Source organism: Myotis myotis, unplaced genomic scaffold (assembly GCF_014108235.1).
Source record: "Myotis myotis isolate mMyoMyo1 unplaced genomic scaffold, mMyoMyo1.p scaffold_m19_p_2, whole genome shotgun sequence".
NCBI lineage: Eukaryota > Metazoa > Chordata > Mammalia > Chiroptera > Vespertilionidae > Myotis > Myotis myotis.
In genome coordinates, this window is record NW_023416324.1 from 208,002,660 (window position 1) to 208,019,653 (window position 16,994).

At 47.3% G+C, this 16,994-nt stretch overlaps 1 protein-coding gene and 1 pseudogene across 13 annotated transcripts in view; both read right to left on the reverse strand.

The window, feature by feature from the left end:
* Window positions 1–16,994, reverse strand: part of PCBP3 (poly(rC) binding protein 3) — a 226,805-nt gene that overhangs the window by 50,749 nt on the left and 159,062 nt on the right. The gene's annotated exons all lie outside the window — the stretch shown is intronic.
* Window positions 254–15,853, reverse strand: LOC118677620 (annotated as a pseudogene).

The following is a 16,994-nucleotide window of genomic DNA, read 5'->3' on the forward strand; positions in this document are numbered from 1 at the left end:
AACCCTTCTGTCTCCCATCCAGAGTGGAGGCTTCAGGATCCAGCTCCCCATCACCTTTTACTTGCACCCAGTTCATTTCCCCATTTCAGTCCACTGAGTCACCCATGAGCAGGAGCAGTGGGTTTGTGCAGCCCCCAGCCCAGCTAAAAGTATAAAAACTCTACTAATTCAGAAGTGGAGCCCTTGAAAGTCACCAAAGAAACCACTGAAGTCCAAGGCAAGGATTCCAGCTAGAGTCAGAGTTCGGAGGGAGTCACATTTCCATTTTCTTCCTTGGCAAGTAGGAGCTGGAGATCTGGTGCATGATCACCAGGGCTGGATAGAGGGGCAGCGCCAGGCACAGGTACCAGACCGCGCCTTTGATCTGGGCCTGGAACCACACCAAGTACATGCCCAGGAACACTGTCACGGTAGCCATAAGATAGACCACCAGTCCACACATCAGATGATAGAGCTTGAGGTGAGCCACCCTTGAGACCCTGGCTACCCTGGAAAAGAGCAGGCAGAGCCCACACAGTGCTTGGCCCCCTGTGGCCAGCAGCATCAGAGCCTCCACCCAGCCATGCCAGGATGCCAGGTGGGGCAGCTCCCTGTGGGTCCTGCTGACAATGATGAAGCCCAGGCCCAGGGCTGCACAGAGGAGGGCTAGAGTCTGCCCCACCCAGTGCAGTCTAATCCGGGCCTTTTGGGAGCAGAAGAAGAACAGGGAGTGCTCAGGCGAGAAGTGGAGGTTGGTCTCACCATGCAGACGCAGAACACCAAGGCCATGAATACAGGGTGCCAGGAGAAAAGACCTCCAGGGTCTGCATGGCTGTACAGGGCCAGCACACACTCCTGGCCGCCTGAGCGTGTCTTTCCTGTTTGTGATCACTAGGTGCCGCTGTCCTTTAACTTTTAACCCACCAATAGCATTGTATTTCACATTGGTGTCTTGTTGACTGCACAGAGATTGATCTTATTTTTTTATCCACTCTGATAATCTCTCAGATTTTAATTGGTCTGTTGATACAATTCATTTTTTATATTTTAAGATTTAATAATTATCAACTGCACAATTCTGAAAAAATTTTAGATCCATGAGTAGTTGCAAAAATCATACAGAGTTCCTTTGTACCCTCACCAACTTCCACTTGACATAACTGTAGGACATTATCAAAACCAGTGCTAGACATGGGTAAGACTCTATTAATAAACTGCCCCAGTTTTTACACACCCCTTTGTTGGTTTGTTTGTCATATATGGGTCTGTGAAATTGTATCTCATGTATAGATCTGTCTAACCACCTGCACAAGCAGTGTCACCAGGATAGTCCTGTATACTATCCCTTTATAGTTACTCATCACCCCAACTCGAACCCCAGGCAACCACTGATCTATTCTGCATCACTATTCTTTGTCATTTCAAGAACTTTACATAAATTGAATCAAACAAATGTAATTGTTTGAAAATGGCCTTTTTCATTCCACATAATAATGTTCTCTCGAGCTGCCAAGTAGTTGGACATAACAGAGACTAGTTGCCCAGTAGCATACCATCAAATGGTCGCACCACAAATTGTGTGTCTAGTTACCAGGAAGGGCACCTGTGTCAATTCCAGTTTTTGTTTATTACAAATAAAGCAGCTAAGAACAACAGTACACATATCTTTGTATAAACATAAGTTTTCATTTTTCTGTGATACCCAGAACTGTGATCACTGTATGTTACGTGTATGTAGAAAAATGCCAAACTATGTGCCCGATCAGCTGCAGCATTTTCCATTCCCACCAGGGCATAGAGACCCACAGCTCTGCACTCTGCATCTGCGCCAGCACTTGGGACTATCAGGGTTTCCACTATAGCCATGTTAACAGACTAGAGGCCCAGTGCACAAAATTTGTGCACCCTCTCACAGTCTGGGAGCCCTCAGGGACTGTCCAGCTGCTGTGGAGGTGGGAGAGGCTCCCGCTACCGCCACTGCACTCACCAGCTGTGAGCCCAGCTTCTGGCTAAGTGGCGCTCCCCCTGTGGGAGCCCAATGACCACCAGAGCGCAGCTCCTGCGTGGAGAGTATGGCCCCTGGTGGTCAGTGTGTGTCATAGTGACCAGTCATTCTGCCCTTCGGTCGATTTGCACATTAGCCTTTTATTATATAGCACTAGAGGCCCAGTGCACAAATTCGTGCACCAATGGGGTCCCTCATCCTAGCCTGTGGGATTGGGTCGAAACCAGCTCTCTGACATCTGCCAAGGGGTCCCGGATTGTGAGAGGGCGCAGGCCAGGCCAAGGGACCCCACTGGTGCACGATTGGGGGTGGGGAGGGATGCAGGAGGTTGGCCAGCTGGGGAGGGACTGTGGGAGGACTCCAGGGTGTGTCCGGCCCGTCTCGCTCAGTCCCGATTGGCTGGACCCCAGCAGCAAGCTAACCTACCGATTGGAGCATCTACCCCTTGGTGGTCAGTGCACATCATAGCAACTGGTTGACTGTCTGCCCTCTGGTGGTCAGTGCATGTCATAGGGAGTGGTTGAGCAGCCTTAGCATATCATTAGCATATTACGCTTTGATTGGTTGAACAGCCGACCAGACCGGACACTTAGCATATTAGGCTTTTATTATACAGGATGGTAGTGAAATCTGGCTGTGGTTTAGTTTGCTTTCTCCTAACAGTGAAGGATGCCAAACATCTATTCATGTGCTATTTCCTATCCACTTGTCCCGTTTGGAGAAGTGTGTGGCCCAGACTTTTGTCCATTTTCTAACTGGACTGTTTGTTTTCTTGCTGTGGAGTTTAAATAGTTCTCTACATATGGGGGGTATAGCCCTTGTTGGATGTATGATTTACAAAGACTTTTTCTGAGTCTCTGGTTTGTCTTTTCATATCTTAACAGAGTCTTACACTGATTAAATTTTTTTGTGAGCAAGTGTAATTTCTCAATTTTATCTTTAGTGGCTTTTGTTTAAAACTCTTATTTTTTATAGATGTTCCTAACTCTTTCTCTTATATTTTCTTCTGAATAGTTTATGTTTTAATTTTACATTTAGATATTGAATCCATTTTGCGTTAATTTTTGTATAAGGTCTGAAGTTTAAGTCAAGGTTGTTAGTGAGTGTTTTTGTTTTATTTTTTGTATATAGATATCCATTGTTTCAACATCATTTCTTGAAAAGACTTTCCTTTATGCATTAAATTGCTTTATTACCTCTATCAAAAATCAATTGTCCATACTTATGTGGATGAATCCTGGGCTCTGTTATGTTTCATCTATATGTTATCATAATTAGCTAGCTCTTATTTTTTTTTAAATATATTTTATTGATTTTTTACAGAGAGGAAGGGAGAGAGATAGAGAGATAGAAACATCGATGAGAGAGAAACATCGATCAGCTGCCTCCTGCACATCTACTGGGGATGTGCCTGCAACCTAGGTACATGCCCTTGACCGGAATCGAACCTGGGACCTTTCAGTCCGCAAGCCGACGCTCTATCCACTGAGCCAAACCAGTTTGGGCTAGTTCTTATTTTTTAAAATATATATTTTATTGATTTTTTTACAGAGAGGAAGGGAGAGGGATAGAGAGTTAGAAACATCGATGAGAGAGAACCATTGACCAGCTGCCTCCTGCACATCTCCTACTGGTGATGTGCCCGCAACCAAGGTACATGCCCTTGACCAGAATCGAACCTGGGACCTTTCAGTCCGCAGGCCAACGCTCCATCCACTGAGCCAAACCGGTTTGGCAATTAGCTAGTTCTTAATATTAATAATAGGAAAAGAGCAAAGGGGAGGTCAGACATTATAAGCATGGTCATCTGGGCAGTTTCATCAGGAAGCTACAACTTCACACACCCCTGGGGAACTGCAGATCCATTCCCTGCAAATTACTGGGGAAAAGGTGCATGTGCAGCGAAGTCAGGGTGATATTATAGGGAAGGTGCCTCCCTGTCAGTTTAGCCTGTGGAACAAAGATCATTGGCTAGAAGGGTGGAGCCAATGCAAGCATGCAAAATCTTGAAGGGTTACTTGGTTAAGCTTCCAGTTATAATTCCCAGACCAAGAATTCTCTCTCTCTAGTTGTCTGGCTTCATTCCTGCTCCCTGGCACTTTCTTGCTCCATGACCTGCACAGGCCCACCATGTAGTCTTCAGCAGCATTATTTGACCCCACAATGGACTGCAGCTAGGAACACAAGCTAACCTAGCCATATTCTGGACTGGATTTTGCTTTAATATGGAGTGGATACTCTGGGCAGTGGCCTTAATCCTAGCCCTGCCAAAGACAAGATTGGACTTTTTCCATGGGGAGACAGAGGGAGATGAGACCTTGGAAGGGAACCCCTTAATTTTACATCAATAAAGCTTGTGTATGATACCACATCCTCCCATGGGAGCCTCAGGAAATTCCTTTCCCTGCAGCACCCCAAGAATTCCACTTCCACCAATAACAGGTGGGGACACAGAGGGCACGCCATGGATACCACATGTATGTGCTTGTTTATGCACCAACATACAATGTCTCTATTACTGAAGTGTCAGAGTGCCTTAAATTTAATCCAAATTTATTCTTTTAAAAACTCACATGGATTAACTAGTTCCTTTGTGTTTTCATTTAAATTTTAAGTCCCCTTGTTTATATCTACAATCACCCATGCTGGGATTTTCATAGGAATTGCATTAAACTTATAGATATATTTGGGAAGCATTAGCATCTTTGTTATGGTGAGTGGCCCAATCTATGAACACAGGATGTCTCTTATTTAAGTCTTGGATTTCTCTATCAGTGTTTTGTAGTTTTCAATATATAAATTCTGTGCATATTTTTTAGACATATAGCAAATACATAACTCTGGAATTCATGTAAATGGTGGTATGTTTTTTTTTTTAATATATTTTTTATTGATTAAGATATTACATATGTGTCCTTGTCCCCACGTTACCCTCTACCCCCCACCCCCCCCACCCCCGCTCATGCCCTCACCCCCCCGTTGTCCATGTCCATTGGTTAGGCCTATATGCTTGCATATAAGTCCTTTGGTTGATCTTTCCCCCTTACCCCCACCCTCCCCTACCTTCCCTCCAAGTCCCGACAGTCCAATCAATGCCTCTCCGTCTCTGGATCAGTCCTTGTTCATCAGCTTATGTTGTTCATTATATTCCACAAATGAGTGAGATCCTGTGGTATTTATCCGCTCTCAAGTTCCATCCATGCTGTGGCAAATGGTAAGAGTTCCTTTTTCTTCTTCCTCTTCTTAAAGAATACCTTTCAGCATTTCATATAATGCTGGTTTGGTGGTGATGAACTCCTTTAGCTTTTTCTTATCCGTGAAGCTCTTTATCTGACCTTCTATTCTGAATGATAGCTTTGCTGGATAAAGTAATCTTGGTTGCAGGTTCTTGCTATTCATCACTTTGAATATTTCTTGCCAGTCTCTTCTGGCCTGCATGGTTTCTGTTGAGAAATCAGCTGACAGTCGTATGGGTACTCCCTTGTAGGTAACTGACTGTCTTTCTCTTGCTGCTTTTAAGATTCTCTCTTTATCTTTTGCTCTTGGCATTTTAATTATGATGTGTCTTGGTGTGGTCCTCCTTGGATTCCTTTTGTTTGGGGTTCTCTGCGCTTCCTGGACTTGTAAGTCCATTTCTTTCACCAGGTAGGGGAAGTTTTCTGTCATTATTTCTTCAAAAAGGTTTTCAATATCTTGCCCTCTCTCTCCTTCTGGTACCCCTATAATTCTGATGTTGGTACGCTTGAAGTTGTCCCAGAGGTTCCTTACACTATCTTCATATTTTTGGAATCTCTTTTCTTTTTTCTTTTTCGGTTGGGTATTTTTTGTTTCTTTGTATTTCAAATCTTTGACTTGATTCTTGGGATCCTCTTTTCTGCTGCTGGATCTCTGTAAATTATTCTTTATTTCAGTCAGTGTATGCTTAATTTCTAGTTGGTCCTTTTTCATGTCCTCCATGGTCTCCCTATACTTATTGAGGGATTCATTAAATTTATCGGCGGTTTCCATAAAATTCTTGAAAAACCTTATAACCGTGGCCTTAAGCTCTATATCCAATCGTTTGCTTTCCTCCATTTCTGCCATTTGTGACCTGTTTCTTTGTCTCCGCATTTTGGCAGCTTCCCTGTGTTGATAGAGTGGCCCTGTGCGCCAGGTGTCCTGTAGGGCCCAGTAGCTCAGCCTCCCCAGTTACCTGGGGTGGACACTCTTGGTGCACTCTTGGTGCCTTGGTTGTTGTAGAATCACTGGGAGGAATTGACCTCCAGGCCAATTGGCTGTGAGAATCAGCTGTGTCTAAAGTGGGAGAACTTCTGTGCTGAAGACACCCTTCTGGGGCAAGATTTGCTTCAGTGGGGCTTTGGTGCTCACTGAGTCTGCTCCCTGAGTGCGTCCCTTATGGATCTGAGGAGTTGCAGTCTGGATGGACCCCCTCTGACCACTGGGTACAGTGGCTCCTGGATCTAAGGAGGTGCTAATTCAGCCTCTGCCTGAGGCCACACAGCAGGAGCCACGAAGAGGCTCAGCTGTGAAGCAATGCAAGCCGCTGCGGGGCCTTGGGCCTTCTCTTGGAAGTTCCAGGTCTGCCTGGTTCGGCTGCAGTTAGGTACATTCACATGCAAAAGCCTCTGCAGCAGCCTGGGTGGGGCGGGGTCTCAGGGAGTCAGAGGGCGGAGAAAGCGGCCATGGCCGATTCTCCGCCCGGAGTCGCGCGTCTCAGTGTTCCGGTAACGGCTGCAAGAACCTCTGAGGGAAAGCCACCCTCAAGTTCGCTCGCTGCCGGACAGACCAGCTTCTCCCCGTGTGAGACCTGGGTCCCCAGAGACTTCCCGGAACCGGAGTTCAGAGCCGTCGGGAGTTTGTGATTCAAAAAGACAGCCGCGTCCTCAGGCGCCACCCCCTTTCCTCGCGCGCGCGCGCGCCGCCGTACCTCTGCACTTCACCTCCGCAGCGCCTCTGGCTCTCAGCGTGCTTTTCTTTCCTTCTAGTTGTGGACTTTACACTCAGCCAGCCTTCCTGTTGTTCTGGATGATGTTTGCTCAGTCCTTTGGGGTAATTTTCAATTGTTGTGTGAGGCAATAATTTCCCGGTGTTTACCTATGCCGCCATCTTAGTTGCTCGGTGGTATGTTTTTAATTCTGGTTTCTGACTGATCCTTGATTGCATATAGAATATTATTAATCTTTGAATGTTGACCTCTCATTCTTAAACAAGTAAACTTGCTTATTAGTTCTAGAAGGTTTTTGTAGCTCTAATGGGATTTTCAATGTAGGTAATCATGTCATCTGCAAACATAGATAGGCTTATTTCCTCTTTCCAAATCCATATGCCTTTTATTTCCTTTTCTTATCATATTGAACTGCCTAAAACTTACAGCACATTGTTTAATAGGAGTGGTGGGAGCAGAAACCCTTATCTTGTTAATGATTTTAGGAGGAAAGCATTATTCTTTCACCACTATGATGTTAGTTTATAGTTGTAGCTTACTCCATTTTGACCAGAACCAAAACCTCATTTGATCTACACTACTAAAAGAGAAACATGCAAATTAACCATCACTTCACCACTCTGCTACACCCACAAGCCACGCCCACCAGCCAATCAGGAGTGAGTATGCAAATTAACCCAACTAAGATGGTGGCGGCCACAGAGCTGGAGTGAGCAGGAGGCTTGGGTTGCCCCCGGCGATGGAGGAAGCCAAGCTTCCTGCCTGCCCTGGCCTCATCTCAAGGCTACAAGCTTCAATTATAGAAGATAAATAAATCCCAGATACCTGCTTCCAGCCTGCCCTGGCCTCCACTCAAGGAGGAGCTGAGAAAAAAAAAGAAAAAAAAGGAGAGGCTGGGAGCTTGGGTCGCCGGGGGGTGTGGCCAGCCTGAAAATGGACATCAGCCCCTCACCCAGGTTGGCTAGGCACCCCAGTGGGGACCCCCAGCCTGAAGGGGGTGTGGTCAGCCTGAAAATGACCCTCAGCCCCTCACCCAGGCTGGCCAAGCACCCCAGCGGGACCCCCACTCTGATCCGGGACACCCTTCAGGGCAAACCAGCCGGCCCCCACCAGTGCACCAGGCCTCTATCCTATATAATACAAGGGTAATATGCAAATTGACCCTAACAGCAGAACGACTGGGAATGACTGGTCACTATGACACACACTGACCACAAGGGGGCAGACGCTCAGTGCAGGAGCTGCCCCCTGGTGGTCAGTGCGCTCCCACAGGGGGAGCTCGGCTCAGACACAAGCCAGGCTGACGGCTGCCAGCACAGCGGTGGTGGCGGGAGCCTCTCCTGCCTCCTCAGCAGCGCTAAGGATGTCCACTGCAGCTTAGGCCTGCTCCCCGCTGGCAAGTGGACATCCCCTGAGGGCTCCCGGGCTGCCAGAGGGATGTCTGACTGCCAGCTTAGGCCTGATCCCCTGGGGAGCAGATCTAAGCCAGCAGGTGGACATCCTCCGAGGGGTCCCAGACTGCAAGAGGGCACAGGCCAGGCTGAGGGACCCCCCCGCTGAGTGCACAAATTTTTGTGCACCGAGCCTCTACTCTTTTATAATGATTAAATTGGCAAAATCTGTCTTTAACTAGTACTACTTAGTGAAATAATACTTAGTGATAAAACAAATTTTCCAAACTTTCTTTTTTAAAAATAATATTTAAATCAATAGAATTCTAGTAAAATAAATGTTGACATAATAAGATGTATAGCTGTAATAGCAGGAGCAATAAATGGTGCACATGTCCCAGGTGCTGCTACATAAGCAAACCCCTCCGTCCTAAGGCAGGAGGGACAGGGCCATCTCTGTTTACATGAGAAAAAGAGGGGCTCTGAACTGAATAATGACCAGCTGGTTCCAGAGCTCATTCTCCCGACCACCAGACAGGTAAACTCTATTTTCATGCTAGTCAAATATAAAAACCAATGAAGCTTCTTGTTTCAGACTTGAAAGAGTCTGATGGTTGAAAGTGGCATGTAACTTCCAAGTTGTAAGATTTTTTTTGTTGTTGTTGTTGTTTTTGGGGGGGGGGGCAGTAAATAGATTTGGATATTAAAATAGAAGCAGTTTACAGCTGTGATTTATAAGAGCATCACACTCATGACAAATACACTAGCCTGTCCTCTCCAACATGAGATTTCTTGTCCAGAGAAGGAAGCAGAAGTCCTGCCAGCAAACCACCACCCAAGGACCGCATGGCTGCAGTGAGTGCAAGTCGGCTTTGTCCAAGGCTGTACCCAGGCCTCAGCTGTCGGGAAGAGATGGCTGTGATCAGAACCTCAGGGGACAAGCACACACTTGATTTATTATGTTTAATAGTTCAGTGCCCCATCAGGCTGCATAAGCCAGTACAGCAGAAACCGACAGAACTTATTAGCTGCTTTCTGCTCCTAGAGAGACTCACAATGCAGATTGTGTCCTTGGGGCCATGGAGGGGAGGGGAGTTCTGTCCTGTAATGCTCTTGCCAGTCATAGCATTGGAAAGATGGTCAGGGTTTACACAACCTGACTTCAGTGAGCATTCTGCACAGCCTGCTGGCTTGTCATTCGAGTTCATACAGACAAACGTGATGGGGTTGGGGAGCCAGTGGCCTGTCCTCTTTCCTCCCTGCTCAAGGGCTCTGGCATGCCGGCCTCATGTTGGCAGCAGTGTGGAGCTTTTCTCTTTCCAGCAAAGCGAGGGCTTCCTCCAGTCCTAGCTCTGAGAAAGTGCCCAGGGTCTAGGCTGTGACCCACCTTAGAGTGTCTCTAAGGTGAATAACAGGTCTGCTGTGGAGATAGGTCAGGCCTCCTTGAGCCCTAAGTCTTGATCCTACCTCTGCCATGTCTGTCTGCTCCTGCAGTGATGAGCTTGTGTGCCTAGCACCTGCACACAGCAGGCATTTAGTCTGTCTGCACACACTCTATCTTCCTACAGACCCTCTGGTCAGAGTGGGAGGCCAGCCACGGCAGGGACGTTCAACTGAACACTCAGTTATTACTAGGAGTCTGGCACCAGGCACAAGACAAAGGAGCACAGCCTTCACTCTCAAGTGGCTCTCAGTCTGGTAGAAAATTCAGACTGCAGCCTGGGACAGCTGGCAATTCCAAAATTTGAAAATCCACCATCACTACTTCAGCCTTCACACATGTGTTCCAGATAGGTTGGAGGTTCAAAAGTCCCTCTTCTGGAAGGAAGGAAAGGAAAGCTGCTTATGGCGTCAGGGTTAAGAAACTGAGGGGGAAAGGCTGGGGAATGGTCCTCATGCTTACACTGCACTGCACACCCCTCCCTCCTGCCATTGCCCTAGAAAAAAGACATTGCCCAGACCATTGCTGGCAGACATCTGAGACCACAGGGAGAAGCTAGGCATGAGTGAATGCCAGTAAGAGAGTCAGAGAGAATGGCAGACATGCGGGGCCTGCACGACTTGGCACTGTGCAGGCTCCAGTTAATGAGCTTTCTGATGTCCTATGACTGGGCCCAATGCAGCCGGATGGACACTGACGGTGAGAACAACAGCAGGGACAGAAAAGTGCTGAATGAGCCCGTGGCAGTACGAGGCCGGGACCTGACCTGATGACGAAGGTGTCTGTCTGGGTATCCACACAGATGTCACCATGGGTCAGAAATGCAGCACAGCAGAGAAGAGAGCTGCCCAGGGACAGATGCCCCAAACCTGCCTCCTATAAGCTCCCGTGTGGGGACTCACAACTCCACTGTGGGTCTGTGCTTCCTGAATTTCAGGGCCTCTGCAGGCCCTCTTCAGGTGAGCGCCCCCATGACACAGAGACAGGCCAGCACAGACAGGTATAGACGCCAGGACTGGGTACGTAAGACCCAGAAAAATCTATAAATATAAGAAGAGATGAGTTTAATAGGGTGACTAGCATTAGACATCTCTACCAGCAAAGCCGGAAAACATTATTTTTTATTTTAATTTACAAGAACCTAAAAAAAAAAAATCAGTCAGATAATTCTAAGAAAAGATGTGTAAAACCTCTATGTAGAAATCTATAAAACATTATTAGGAGAAATTAAAGAAAAATTGAGAATTAAAGAAAGGCATCATGTTCATGGACTTGAACACTCAATAATTTCAGATATTAAATCTCCCTAAATTGATCTGCAGATTGACTCCAACAGACAAGCTGGTTTTAAAATGCATGTGAAAAATTCATCAGGCCAAATGTAGCCAAGACATTCCTGAGAGAAAGAACCAAGTGAGACCTATTTACCAGAAAGTGAAGGCAGTTCAGTCCGTGTGACAGGGGCACAGGAACAGACAACTAATCGATGGACCACAACAGGAAGTCAGAGACAGGCAGTCACAGCACGAGGAGGCAGAAGACAGTCTTTCCAATCAGTGGCATTGGTTGGCAGGGTCAGCAGGTACAGAATGAAACCCTGCCCTATTGATTCCACTCCCAAATAAATTCCAAGTGGACTGTGGCTCAACATGAGGAGACAACATAGAATACTAGCTATATGAAGTGGGGACAAGGACAGATCACTTAGACATAACAAGCTCAATGCTTTCAAAGAGACTGATATAATGGACCACATTACAATTAAGGTCTGTTTATCAACAGACACCATTAGGAGAGAGAAAAGGGACCCACAGAATGGGCGAAGATATTTGTACTTCACTTAATCACTCAGGGATGCTATCCAGAAAATACTGACTGCCTGTAGAGAAGTGGGCAAGGTCTTGACCACACACATCCCAAAAGACTTATAAATACATCAGAAGGCAGCGAATCTCATCAGTGATGAAGGAAATGCGGGTTACAGTCACAGGCTGGACACCAGGACAACTGACACTCAATACAACATGACACAGACCCCTACCCAAAGCCCTGGGGAGCACAGTCTGTGCTGGAGGCTCAGCCGCTAGCTGCTCACACATTCACAGTGGCCCCATGCCTGAGTTGGCCACAGGCCTGTACTATGACCCAGCACTTCCAGCTTCTGAGCAGAAATTTCTAACTAATATTCTGATCAAATACTACCAGAATCAGCATGTATAAAGAATGATAATACACAAGACCGAAAGGAGGTTTATTCTTGAAATGCATGAGTGCTTAATATCAAGAATTCTGTCCATGTCATTAATAAATTAAAGGAGAAGTTCAACAACCATACAAATAACAATAAACAACGCTTAATGCTGACACTATGCTTACTGTCTGCCAGGTACACTCCTTGCTGCAGCTCTGCAAGGAAGGCATGTCCCCACTTCACCCCACACACAGGGCCAGGGGTCACAGCTGAGAAGTGGGGGACCAGGACTCAGTCCAGAGACAGACTCCATATCCCTGCACTGAACACCCATGTGCTGCTTCTCAACAGCAGCTGGAAAGGCACTTAATAAAACTCCACAGCCACCAATAATAAAATAAAATAGGGGGGAAAATGTCTTAAGGTAAAGATCATTATCTCCCCAAAAAGCGAAACACTGATTTTGAGTCTGTGTCCTTGTGACCGTTTTTTGTTTGTTTGTTTGTTTTAACTGGAGAGGGGATGAGGCATAGAACTTTTATTACAACAAAGGGACACAGATAGTAATTTATACCAAGAGAAATGTGGAAATAAGGAAGAATTTTAGGTAAATATATCAAAAGAAAGGATGCTGCACTATAGCACAAAGAGCAAGGGAGGCTAAGATTAGTTGAGTACATGAAATTTTTAAGGAAAAATAAGGCCCAGACAGTTACAAAGGAAAAGGCTAGGGCAGGGCTGCTCTGGTTCACATGGATCCTGTACAGAGGTCGACCTTGAAACTGAGTCCACTCCCCCCACATCCATGTAGGACCCAAGCACTGATTCCTGTTAAGAACATGTTACCAGGTGCTCACACAGCTGTGCTCCTGTAGGAACAATGCTCTTCATTACCCTCTGGCACTGATTTGTCCACTGATTAATGTGGTGCCCCCCAAAGACACCTCAACCCCTCCCCCTGGGGCACCTTGAGCAAGCCCCACTTGCAGCACTGCTGGGGCCTGTGGCCAGCAGTTGCCTGGAACCGTCCTTTCTTAACCAGACATAGGGCTCTGAGCAGTGGAGTGAGCCAGAGTTCATACCCAAGGAGGGGTCACAAGGAAGTCCATGGGGGTCACCATCTAGGCCACAGGGATGGTCAGGGTAGCAGCGCCCCATCATTATATCTGGTCAGGGTCAGGGACTCCATGCACATCTTCAGCACTGGCCCAGAGGGAGGGGCGAGGCAGGCTCACCTCTGCAGTGGAGGGGCTTCTCACCTGAAAGGGCTCTGAGTACAGGAGGCAGAGGCCTGGCCTGGTCAGTGGCACCTGTCCTCCCAGGAGTGGCCAGTGTACCTCAGGTGGCACGGGGGTTCTCCTTATTGAGAGGGCCAGCTTCTCTTTCCTAAAAGGACACAGGGTCATTTCAGCCTCCAGAGTAAGGGCAGTGGGCATAGAGATGTGGTAACACCACTAACAGAACAGCCAACTGAGGCAGTGAGTGGCTTGCCCATGGTCACTGAGAGGGTGGGCTGTGGGCAGGCAATGGGCTGTGGGGTGGGGACACACCAGCAGCCCTAGGCAGCCTGGCCCAGGCCCTGGCCTCACTTCTCACCCTATCACCATGTGCAGCAGAAGGGCCTGGTACCTAGCAGCCGAGCCTGTGACCGCAGGGCTCAGGAGCTTCCAGCCAGACCACACTGTTCCCAGCCCAGGTCAGTCCCTGTGTAACTGCCCGAGGCACAGGCATCAAGTCTGTAGGTCACTTATGTCTTTGTGGGGTTGGGTGGGGCAGGAGGGGACCATATCATTTGCTCCATTTCACTAGCCCAAGCTTCTGTCTGCCTGCTGCTGGGTCTCCTGGATGTGTGAGCTCATATTCTTACAAGATTCATGCAGAGTCACAAACAGAATCACAGATACTCTTAGCGATGTTGGAGAAGTAACCTAACATGGGTTCATGAGTTTAGCAGGTCATTTCTTTAAATGTTTTGATGTGTGTGTATGTGTGTGTGTGTGTGTGTGTGTGTGTGTGTGTGTGTGTGTGTGTGTGTATTTAGTTGTTGTTAATCCTCACCTGAGGATATCTTCTCCACTGATCCTTAGAGAGAGTGGAAGGGAGTAGTAGAGGCAGAGAAACGTCAATGTGAGAGAGACAGATCGATTGGTTGCCCCCTACTTCAACCAGGCCAGGGATCGAGCCTGCAACTGAGGTACATGCCCTTGACCAGAATCGAACCTGCAACCTTTCAGTCCTCGGGCCGACACTCTAACCACTGAGAAAAACACCTAGGGTGGTATTATAATATTTTAATAATAATAATATCATTACAATACTGACAAATGGCATTGGCTAAAAATAAAATATATTTTTAAAAATGTGCTAAAGCAGCTAAACCATTAGGAATCTTCCCAAATGAAGAAAAGGAAAATTGAAGGGGGAAGGGAGGAGAATAGAAATAAAGACAAAAAATGTGAGTAAAACTCTAAAGGGAATAAAAATGAGAGTGATACAAGAAAAATAAGTGATTCAATAGTTAAAAATAGACAAGATTTTAAAAAGGTTAAGAAGGTAGAGATAGCATCAGAGAACTAAAAATTAAAAATAAATTCAGGGTGGGGGGAGAAGCAAGACAACTTAGGTAAGAAACTATAAGGACCAATAATAATAATAATAATAATAATAATAACAACAAAGTTTAAAATATGGCTAAAGACTACAAAAAAATCAGATTTAAAAACTAAGAAGACCATGAGTTGGAAATTGAGCCTGGAACTCCTGGTTTGAAAGTGACTTTGGTAAACAGGTGAGAGCATGTGTGCTGGGCCCTGCCTGCAGATGGAGTTGGGCTACAAAGATCCAGCATTCAGACACAGGAGGCAGCGGCTTAGTCAGTTTCCAGAAACACACACACATACTCAAACCTGTGTTCTGGTTGGGAAAACACCCCCCTCTAAAGCCTCTACCCTATGTTCCCTGCTGGGTGTGAGCTGCACTGCCCACTGAGGATGGGGCACTGACACTGTCCTGAGAGGGAAGCTGAGAGCAGGAGGAGGAGCAGCCAGGGGACTTGGAGGGAGCAGTGGTGGGCCCATTCCCCTGTGCCCTGCACTGTGCTAAGGGGTTAGAACTCGTAGTGAGGGCCCACTCTTTGGGAAGCCCACCCTGTGGGAAGCCAACTGAGGGTCCCATAGGAGGGGGCCCTGAGCACAGTCTGAGATTCCTGGCTGTCCTCTCCCTCTGCTAGACTCTCCCTGGGGGAAGGGAGAACTGAAAATGACCCCTGGGAACCTGAGGGGTCCTGGTGGCTTCCAGGGGTGGGGGAAGCCTCAGCAGAGATTGGGAGGGGGGGCAGCAAAGCCACCACTTTCTCACAGTAGTGACTGCACTGACTATGGCTTCTGTGTTGGGGGCAGGGGTGTCTGGTATTCCTACTGAGATTTAATCCCCTGACTTTAATCTGCTGATGTTCCCTTCATCCGAAAACTGTCTAGCAGCCAACACATTTCATTTACTTGTAATGGGTTTGGTTGTTTTTATTTGTGTGTGTTGGAGGACGATACAGTGTGTGGACGGCTGAGCTCAGTATTGCCAATGGCCAAGACACAAAGGCAGAGTTATAAACCCATGCAGAGATGCTGCACTAGGGAAGCCAACAGGACAACCAGACAGGGGTCCATATTCTCGGATATGCTCTTACTGAAAAAAAAAAAAAAAACGCTTCGCAGCAGGAGTACCTGCAATTTATCAGAAGACAGGTTTCCACTGACCTGCCCACAGCCATCCCCAGCACCCCGCCACCAGTCCAAGCTCCTGACACGCCACCCTGGGTTTCCTCCCCGGCTTAGCCATTGTGTCCCAACTTGCCTCCCTGGTTCCTCAGCACCATGGCCAGGGTCTTTGCAAACTGGGACTGCATGGGGGCGATAAGGATGGGGATGGAGATTGTGGTGATGCTCAGGAAAGCCCAGCCATGGGATGGGCTCTCTGTGCTTCTGGATCTCAGGCCAGATGGCTGTACTGGAGACAGGCGGAATATAGACCAAGACAGGTGCTATAGATGCAGCCAGGTGACAGGCCAGTGTTCCTGCCATGCTTCCTCCCTGTGCGCCTCAGCCTAGTTTAAGGCAGGGAACTCTGGAAGCCAGGATGTTACCTGCTGTCCATTCCCAGATGCCACTCCAGGGTTCTTTGAAAATTTCAAGGTTAGAAAGTAAAAAATATGCATTTCTCGGTCATTGAAACCAGTGGCTTTTGAAAGATTTGATTGTAACGGCAGCAGAATCCTTTCTAAAACCAGTAAAAAGCACAAAATAAAAAGGCAAAACAAATGTGGCAGAACTGCTCTGGTGAGTGAGCAGCCCCCTTGCAGCTGGGGAGACAAGACCCCAGAGGCTCTGGAAAATGGAGGGACAGAGCCACTATGAATTCTTATCCACTGCAGTCACTGTCACTGGAACCTTTTCTTACCATTTCCAGACAACACCTTCTTGTTTTGCATAAATATCACAGTATGTGTGTTCTGTGACCAGATTTTAAAATGCAGGTCTAATTTACATGCATAAATATGCACAAATCTTAGGTATGCAGGTTGATTTTCACACAGGCACTTACCATGTGATCAGTTCATGACACAAAACATTCTAGACCGAGAGAGAAGTGCCTGTGGCCTGTCCTGCAGCTCAGCCAGCTGCATGCAGCGCTGCTTGCTGCTGTCACCACAGTTCCTTCTGCTGTCAATTCACTGCATGCAGTCTCCACTTTCTTGCCTGACTTCTTCCACCCAAAACAACATTCCTGAGATCCACCTGTGCTGTGCAGCAGAGTCAGCATCTCTAGTACTACTGACTGCCCTGCTGACTAGGGCTCCATGGCAGAAGTGGGGCCACAGGGATGACCCTTATCCTGTCAATTGATAGTGGCTGAGGAGCAAGGTCTGTGTGGGGACGTGGCCCTGCTGGGGCTGCAGGATGGGGCATCCTCACAAGTCTCTATGGGACATGTTGCCCACATGTACTAAAGGGAGGACAGAGGGTTCCTTTTCTCCCTTATAAGCATTG